Below are 9,505 nucleotides of genomic sequence, written 5' to 3'. Positions count from 1 at the left end.
TTAAAATCATTCCCTGTTAATACATCTATTTTCTGCTCGTGAAAACCTCCCTATGTGTCACAATAAAGGTGGAGGTGGTTTGTGAGGTCGGCCTGAGGAGAGCTTTACGAGACAAGCTGCACTGATATATGGCTCGCGGAGACTCCATTAAAACCCTGGACCTGCGCCATTTGGGAAAATGGAGGTCACTCATTCTAGGGTCACGTGACATCTATAAAATCAAACTTTTTCTTACTATCTGGTCATATATCAAACCCCCCCCCCCCCCCAACAGCCCCTTTTTTGCCTTTTTTCCCCCACTAATGCTTGAATCTTAAACAATAGGTCCAGGGTTGAGGATGATCGTTTTTCAAGAGGTAGAAGGGGAGGCTGCTCTGTGTGCGTGTGTGTGTGTGTGTGTGTGTGTGTGTGTGTGTGTGTGTGTGTGTGTGTGTTTGTGTATGCACTGGAGGGTTGGCAAAAGGGAACAGGGTGTGATGTTCAGTTTTTGATAAATGTACCATATCAGATCTGCAGAGGAGCATAAGTAGAACAATCTGCAGTTGGTAATCTCGGAAAGATGAGAACAGGTGTGCAAAGGAATGGTTGGGAGTCCTTTTTTTCCTACTCTGTCATCTCTCCTTTCCTCTCCTCCATCACTTTTTTTCTGGTGTTTTTTTCTATTCTCCGTGCTCAGCTTCTCGGTTTCTTCCCTCTCTGCAGGTTACCTAATTAAAGTGACTTCACGCTTTCTCCCTTACTCACCTATTATTGTCTCTGTCTCTTGCACTCTTGCACTCTTTCTGACTTTCTGTTTTTCCCACTCTCATTCTTTGTTAGAATCTTAAACTTGTCTTAAACTTATCCCTTTTCCCTTTACTCCAGCTCCTGTCTCCCCTCATACTGTATACCCTTAAAAACCCAAGAAACATGTCATTTGCTATCTCTCCCTCGCTCTTCCTCTCTGGTTCCCCCCTTCCCTTATCTTCATGTCTCTTTAAGCCAGAGTGTGTGTCCTGTCTGTCTACGTGTGGCTCCCGGCTCCCTAGGGCAGCATTTCCAGGCTTCATTTGTTTGAGGGCTTTCTAATCTGGGGACTGGGACAACCTCAGTCCACCGTGCCCTCGTCAATCATCCTCGAAGAAGGAGCAGAGAAGAGGTGAAGAAGGAGTAGAGAGAAGCATGAAGACTGGAGGTGATGGCATGATTAGTTATCTGTCCTCGGTCTTGCCCACCCGCCCCATTGCCAGCGACTACAACTCCCTCCATCTTTCCCATCTCTCGCTTTCTCCCTCCTTCCACCTTTTCCCTGGCTTTCCCCTCACTGTCTCTCAATCTATCTTACCTCCTTATCTCGCTTTCCCTACTCCTCTCTCCTGCATCCTGAGCGCTAGCCTGTAGCGCCAGCAATCGCTCTGTCCGTCGGTCTATTTATCTGTCTGTCTGATTGTCTGACCTCAGCCCCGACGGTGGTCCCTTTTGTATCTCTGGACAAATGAGGATGACCTTTTATTGTAAAACAGACACCTATGGGGAGGGATGAAAGCGCCAGTGTTTAAATTAACAACAGAAAGAAGAGAGGGAGAGGGAGGCCATCTCAAACAGAGAGGGAGTTTGCAGAGATGGAGAGAGAGTGTAAAGTTTTTGAAGTTCTAATAATTATAGAACAGTGTTTGCGTCAAACTGGCATGGCCACTGTTCAATAATAAAGTCCCCTACCTGGCTGGCAGCTATTGATGAACAGTGGTGGAACAGTGAGGAGCAGACCTCTTGAACGTGCCCCGGACCCATCAGTATGGGTGCATGAATTATAAATGGCATTGACAGTGGAGGCCATAAGAGTAGACAGAGTATTATTGCACATGAAGGTCCATTCTGATTTTGATTATTTTTATTCCAGGGGGCTCACAAAAGGCCAGGAGACCGTTGGTGAATATTCTAAAAGGGCACGGGGCTGAGATGGGCTTGATGGCAGGCTTTGATTTCTGGCTAATAGCCACTTCAAACAGGCCGGGATGGCTCGGAGACAGGGGAGGAGGATGACACCGGGGCTAAAGGACAGAAGGACATGGGACGCACACAAAGGAAGGCCACACAAACCGCATTCACGGAAGACATGTTGCGTTTTACAGCTTCAACAATTACCTGACATTCGTATGGTCCAGCTGGACAAATACAACGGGTCACGCGCGTGTCTAAAAGCCATATACACTTATTTAAAGTCATGAAATATGAATCTACAGTAAAAGCAAGTGCTTTTGGTTGCAACAAAGAAGTAACAGTTTATTTTTGTTTTAGCAATCCACACACAGAGATCTTTTTTCATGGCAACATGACACCAAGCTGTGCACTATACTTCTTCAGTTCTGTTCTCCAAGTTGGCAGATTTCATCAGTCAGAGTATGGACGCACCTAAATGAATACAGGGTAAAATGTAATATCTAAAACCAGAAGCAAGTATTCTTCTGAAAGTGTGCAAAATGACCCTTTATATATAATCCATTTCAAAGTTTACAACTCAAGTCTTCAGAAACCTTCTTTTCCCTTTTTTACAAACACACACACAAGATCACATCATGAGCATGGAATCATTTGGCTGCTTGTGTGACCTGCACGACTAAAATAAAGGCCTCTGGGTAGTGAGACAAAGCCTGGACTATAGGGTGCACTCAATATGGCAAAATGAAGGTAATCCACTGCAACAAACACACAATATAAATCTTCCTTAAGGTCCAATTCCACCCCCTCTTCATCATAACTGCCTCTTATTCATTAAGCACACAGAAACACACCAATTTATACTCTTATCACACACACATACACACCAACCGGGACTGCCACACGACCGAGAGAGCTTCCACGCCACAGTCACACCCTCTCTCTTTTTTAATTGCAAAGAATGGGCCTTGGTAGGTCGCACAAAACAAATCAATAGCTCTAAAAGAAATATTCAAATGTGACCTAGAAAACAGAGCTCGTGCTCCCATTTTATCATTGATTTTTGATGCAAGGCGATTTAGTTTTGCGAGATTATTTTTTTATTAGTATTATTTTTCTTCTTTCTTTTTTTTTCCCAGCACATAAATATTTACTCCAAAGATAAAGCACAAGTGCGGGAGAATGAATATTGAATTTGGAGGTAAGCATGTGTGTATGATCCAATATCCATCCAAAGAGAGGCTGTACATTGTCTCAGTCAGAAAGGCAATATAAATATAAGCATATTTGTTAGAGCCAGGGTCAATACCATAAGGTGGATATGGTTTGTGCCTCTGAGGCTGCTTAGCGAGATAGTTTGAAATCAATGGTGTGTCTGGCACCCAGCTCATTGTCTGATTACGGTTTTGTTTCTCACAGCTACCAGATTAATGTAGTTTTTCTGATTCAATCAAGGAAGAATCTCATGTCTTACTTTTTTAACACTAAAACTTTTAAAGCAAGCTTCTCAATATTTCATTAAAAAAAATAAAGACGTTTGCTGTGTATGCGGGCTATTTATTTATTTTTGCTTCACAGATGAGCCGTCACACATTTTCACCTGAGAGCTGCCCAGTACAGCACGGTCTTCATCTGGGACAGGTTTCACGAGAGCAACTGGGAACTGAGAGCTCACCTGGGGGTTAAAACTAGCAGCTTTACCAGTTGGCTGGTTCTTCAACCTCTACATTCATTCATTTAAAGCATTACCCCAAACTGTGATGGTTTTCGGAAGGTTTTGAAGTAGGCATACAGATTAGTTTCTCTATTTTGACAAAGCTGCAAACTCAGCTGTTTGTGATGGGGTTTTTACTCTTACCTGGTCTTTGCAGGTCTCTTTTCTCATATGTTCTGGACTCATCTTTATGTGTGTGCATATTAGTGTGTGTGTGTTAGGTTAGGTTCAGGTATGTGTGCATGTGTGGGGGTTTTTTTGTTGGGTTTTTTTTGTGAGTTAGGAGATGAAGAGGATATAAGCCTGGATTAAGTTCAGAGGATGATTTTTATCCTTGCAGGGGGTCTCTAAACGCTAAGAGACTGATGCAAGGTGACCCTGTCTGGACACACACACACACACACGGGCCTTTAAAGGAAACATGCAATCATCATGCACTTACCAATGAACACATCCATGCACAAACACATAAACTCATCCTTGCAAAAGGCAAGACGCATGGGAGAAAAGAGTCTAAGAAGGAACATGCAATCATCATGTGCACACACACACGCACGCACGGAGGGCACACATGCACAAACATACAGGTGTGTCATGATCCACAAATAGGGATTATATAGTGCTGATGTTAGAAGTGAAATAAAGAAGGCTCTGCCAAAGCTTACTCTTCATTGTCACGCCGATAACACTATCAGTATTGACAGCGGATAGAATCGCGCCTTCAATAACTTCCACTTCCTTTTTTTAAAATTCCTTTTTTTGTGTTTTCTATTTGAGCGTCCCACTTTTATATGTCTATTAAAGTTGCACTGATTGCGCGAGTGAATGACCTACTGTGTACTCAGCACAGAATAAACATGGAAGCTCAGTTAATTCAGCTCACTTGCACTTCCAGCAGTTTTTCCACCTTTGCCCTCATGTTCAGAAGCAAAGGGAGAAACAAAGGGAGATATGTCACCCTGTCATTTTATCATTTCATTTCCCAAATGAGCGTCAACAGCGTTTCACGGAAAGCTGATTGTGACGGGATTTCTCTTTGTTCTCCGTCATTAGCGCTTAAGATAAGCAACAAACATGCAACCTGGATCTTGCCTCGCTTATATCTCCTAGTCCACCTCCTTTTCTCTGACTTCCTCCTTTTTCCAGCCCTGTGTCCACATCTGAAGCGCTGATCAGATTTGGCCGTTGGAAATGAGATTTCGAGGGCTAAGCATGACCTTTGCTTACTCTGTCTTGCTGTGTCTTTCTGTCTGTCTTGTGACATTTCTGCCGTATGCGCAAACAGGTGCAGACACCCGTGTTCGCATGTACACAGCGTGTTCCTTTGTGACGCATCAACACACTTTTATTAAGAATGAAAACAGCGCAGGAACAGAACAATAAGAGAAACAAAGATGACAGAATGTGGATAAAACAGGCAACATAGTGCAAACTGGGTGTTTGCCTTTACGAGACTGGGGCCTTTGGGTCTTGACTTGGTCTTTGAGGTGGAAGTGTGGGTGTTAGCTCTGATCTAAAGAGCAGGTACAAACTCTGTTTATGTACTATGCTTACATATATTGTAAAACAACACGCTCTGTGGGAACTAAGTCACTTCTTTTTGTCAAGAGAAACTCAGCTCAGTGTGAGGCTGTGGCTAGTTTACTGTGTACGGTGTGTTAGTGGTGGGGAGCACCTGCACCTGCATGGGTTTTCCTCTGAAACTTCTCCAGCAGTCCAAAGATGTGTGTGTTTCTAAAGTGGCCATAGCTGTAGATGTAAGCTATTTAAACCAAAAGAAATAATGCTTAGAATTCAACACAGGAGTGAACTAACCAGTAGAAAAGCTGTACACTCCAAAGCACTTTGTTCTTTAGGATGATCCTGTTGTCTTTCTGCTTCTGCCTCCATCGTCTGTCCAATTTAGCCCCTTATCTGTAGACAGCATACCCACCCTGACAGTCCTTCCAATGGTCTTTAGGGTAAACCAGTGTCGCATTTAAGTATCCAAAAAGTCAACCTTAACATCTAAAGAAGCTGTCATGTGGTGCAGATGATTACTACTTCATATGATACCATGATCTGCCACTTTAAAAGAATATGATACAGTAGGTATTAAATGGTGGCTTGCCCCCATATTTTTTCCCTTTAGCAGCGACATGAAGGGAAATTTAATAATGAATTCACTGTTTTCTGTGGCCACTTGCCCTTTTGCCTCCATGTCGCATTGTGTTTCGCCTTTCCCCCCCTTACCTGTCCCTTTGTGTTCTTTTATCTGCTCAGCTGTAAACATAAAAGAATCTGTATCCCACTCCAGCTGTGCTGCTTCACCTTGAAGAAGAACAGCCCCCCACCTCTCCTTCCTTATACAGATCATTTCAAACAAGTATTTCATTCAGGGATGGTAATCAGACAGTCCGTTTCACTCACACACACACACACACACACACACACACACACACACACACACACACACACACACACACACACACACACACACACACACACACACAAAGTAATGGCAGTAAGTGATTAGGTTCGCAGATGAGGGATCATTTTTGTCCATTTTCTGGGAAACAGTGATTGCTCCCAGCATTCATTAACAAATCGCAGAGGTCAAATGATTCAGAGGCAGCAGCCGCTCTTTTAAAAGCCCCTTACACAGTCCAAGATGACTAAAATGACACTGCAGATTAACAGACATGCCGCTAAACTAGTCCAACAGATGAAAAGGACGCAGTGTTACTGCCTCCTCAGTGTGTCTTGGTAGTTTACGGAAATGTGGAAAACGGCAAAACTATACGTCGTTGTTAATTGTCAACATGAAATAGCTGCATTTTTAGGAAGGGGGTAAAAAAATAGCCGTTTGTTGTGCTGGAGCTGCAGAGAACACATCGCACAAAAGGCTGTGCGAATGTATCATTGAAATGTGTAATCCCCGAGCAGCCGGGGAGCTGTGTGTGATGGAGAGAGCCGGGCTTCATCATAGCCTCCACGGGAGGCTGGAGGAGTCCAGAGTGAGAGAGGCAGACAGAGATGGAGCAAGAGGAGGAGGGGTGGAGGAGAGACACCATACTGACAGTATGAATGATACATCATATGATTGTCTTGGACAGAGCTGTTCTCTCTGAGTGCCTATACTGCACTCTCCAACTGTCCTCCATTTCACAAGCCCTGTTGCACTGATTTATTACACTCAACAAAACTGCTATAGACTCGACTCTGTGTTGCCCATAAGTTTTCAAACTTTCTCACCGGGAGATATTCCTGGAATATTTATATTTTTTGCTACGCTGTACAGCTTTGTTTTTGTCTTGCTCATGGTGATGGACAATCAACCACGAGCAAGCCTGTGAAGTTTTAAATATCAACGGTGATCCTGTTTATTAATCATTCCTTCGACTCCATCACCGTGTAATGTTCACGGCTCTTACTTAAGTGCTTTTGATTTTGTGATTGAATTTTTGTATGTGCCTGCCACTGGACAGATCGATAGAAAAAACTAAACAAATGCAGATGGCAAATTAATTTTGGTTTCGTGTACTATCGAACTGTCAATAACGCTCAATAGTCTTTGAGCTGTGGTGTCTTCCGTTTCCTCAACAAGCAAAGGGGCCGGAGTAAACACGTGTCATCATTCGGATAACAGGAATGGCGTGTTTGCGGGATGTAGGTTACATTTCAGAAGTTTGAAAGGCCAGCGAAAGCTACCATCTGTAAATTATTGAAGACGTAAGGGATAGGAAGGAGAATATGAGTGAGTAGCATTTAGAGTTCAGGAGAGGGAGAGAGACGCGGCCAGCTCGCGTTGCAGTTCTGTGTATGACTACGATGGGAAATCCATACACCCTAACCTTTCCTTGTCTGTAGTTTTATTGAAATTGAGCGGTCAGGGGGACAGTTCCATCAGAACGATGTCGAGCGGATTCAGCCACTTCTGATTCCCGACCTGCTTTATTCTTCAACCTACAAAAAGTCTGTTTGCATCATACGTGGACGACGAAGACTCATAATAGGTGAAATTCTCCTTCCCAGTTCTCACGCACAGCCTCTTTTACAGTTGATGGAAACCCACTCTCCTGATAACAAGTGTTTTTGTGCAACTAGTATGCCAGAAAGCCGGCCTTTTATTAAATCTTTACTTTAACAAAATCCTTTTTGTTGCCTTCCTGATGGTATTTTTAAACTTAACACAGTCTGCATATTGAAATGTTGCACGGTATGACCACAGGTTCTCAGAAAACTTATGGGGTTACATTTTCTTTGGACGAAAAAAAGATTTGAATTTTCACTGCCGTTTCACACACCATTTTCTAAATTTGCCAATTTGCCATAAATACAGACAATCATCAGAAATGACAACATATAGAATTGCAAAAAGGGATTAGGTATAAGCATCTCCCATATCTCCACTAGCCACCCCGTTGAGGGAGGGCAGGTTGGCAAATAGGTTTTTCCCATTTCAGACACCACAATGTCACTCCATCTCATTGCGGCATCCATTACGTGCTACCTTGGGAATGGGGAGAGGTCCATGCTGAGAATCAGGGCAGAAAATGGCCGCCCGCTAGGTGGGGTAAAATGGCCAGCGTTATTATTCTGACTCCCCCCAGGGGGAATTGGCCTGAATATAGATATGCAACATTATAAAACCAGGTTATTATCTGGGTGCACAGTAACGGCCTCTTGCCTATCTCTACCCATTGACGCACACGCGCGCACACTGGCAAACACACATGCGCACATGGCCTGCACACATATTATGAAATCCATGAAATGTAGCATACTGCGATGATTGTACCCTCTCTGGTGATTGAGGGATGTTTACCATTCCTGTTTTTTTTCTGTTTTCATCATGTGTCATTGTTTTTGCCATTATTCTCTTTCTTCTTTCATTTACAGAAAATTAGCATCAAGCCATCTCTGTTTTCTCTCTGCCTCTCCCTCCACCGCCACCCCCTCTGTGTACATAATGTCATTTTACGGTGCAATGATATTTCCGATTTCAGTAATGTAGACGGCCGCTTCATATCAGTGAGCATTATTCACTTATGGGCTCCTTGATTTAAAAACATATTTTTTCCTTGGTAATAAAATTATTATTTGAGTCAGTATCTCTCTGTTGTTTGTGTGCATGTCTGTGTGTGTAGCGCAGGAATCATGGACAGGTTTTGCAGATTATGCATGTTGAGCCATGCTTAAGTGATCCCTGCCACAATGATCAAGCACTTTTCACAAAGACGCACATGGACAAATGGACATTTAATGTTATCTCTACATGCAGCACAGGATTGACACAAGCAATTTAAATTAGATGTAAAGCTCCTGGCCAACCCCCCCTGTGTGTGTGTGTGTGTGTCTATATATATATATATATATATATATATATATATATATATATATATATATATATATATATATATATATATATATATATATATGTATGTATGTATGTATGTATGTATGTATGTGTGTGTGTGTGTGTATGTCAGTCATCTTCTTTCTATTAATGTTCTTATCTTTCTCTCCTCTGTTTCTTCCTTTCTCAGTTCTGTCTGTTCTCTCCTTCTTGTTCTAAATTTCCCCCTTTCTGTCGATCCCCACCGATTATGCCTCCCTTCCCTAGTTTTGCCCTTACCTACTGATGTTTTTCATACGATTTAATAGCTCGCTCTCTTCCTCCACCTCTCTCTATCTGTCTATCTGCCTTCTCCAGGTCCACTCTAATTCCCTCCTTTATTCATGAACCTAACCCTGCTGTGTTGTGTCGGTGTGCACGTGTGTGTATTTGGGTGTGTATGCCGCACGAGAGGAGAGGCAGACAGTAAATAGGAATATGAATCTTTAAGGGCCTGCTGCTACAGTGGCTGAAATGACTTTTCAGAGCCGTGGTGA

Source organism: Copadichromis virginalis, linkage group LG9, assembly GCF_057382275.1.
Source record: "Copadichromis virginalis isolate Kocher_CV1m ecotype Utaka linkage group LG9, C_Virginalis_male_GT1.1, whole genome shotgun sequence".
NCBI lineage: Eukaryota > Metazoa > Chordata > Actinopteri > Cichliformes > Cichlidae > Copadichromis > Copadichromis virginalis.
Note: the sequence above shows the minus strand (reverse complement) of the source record.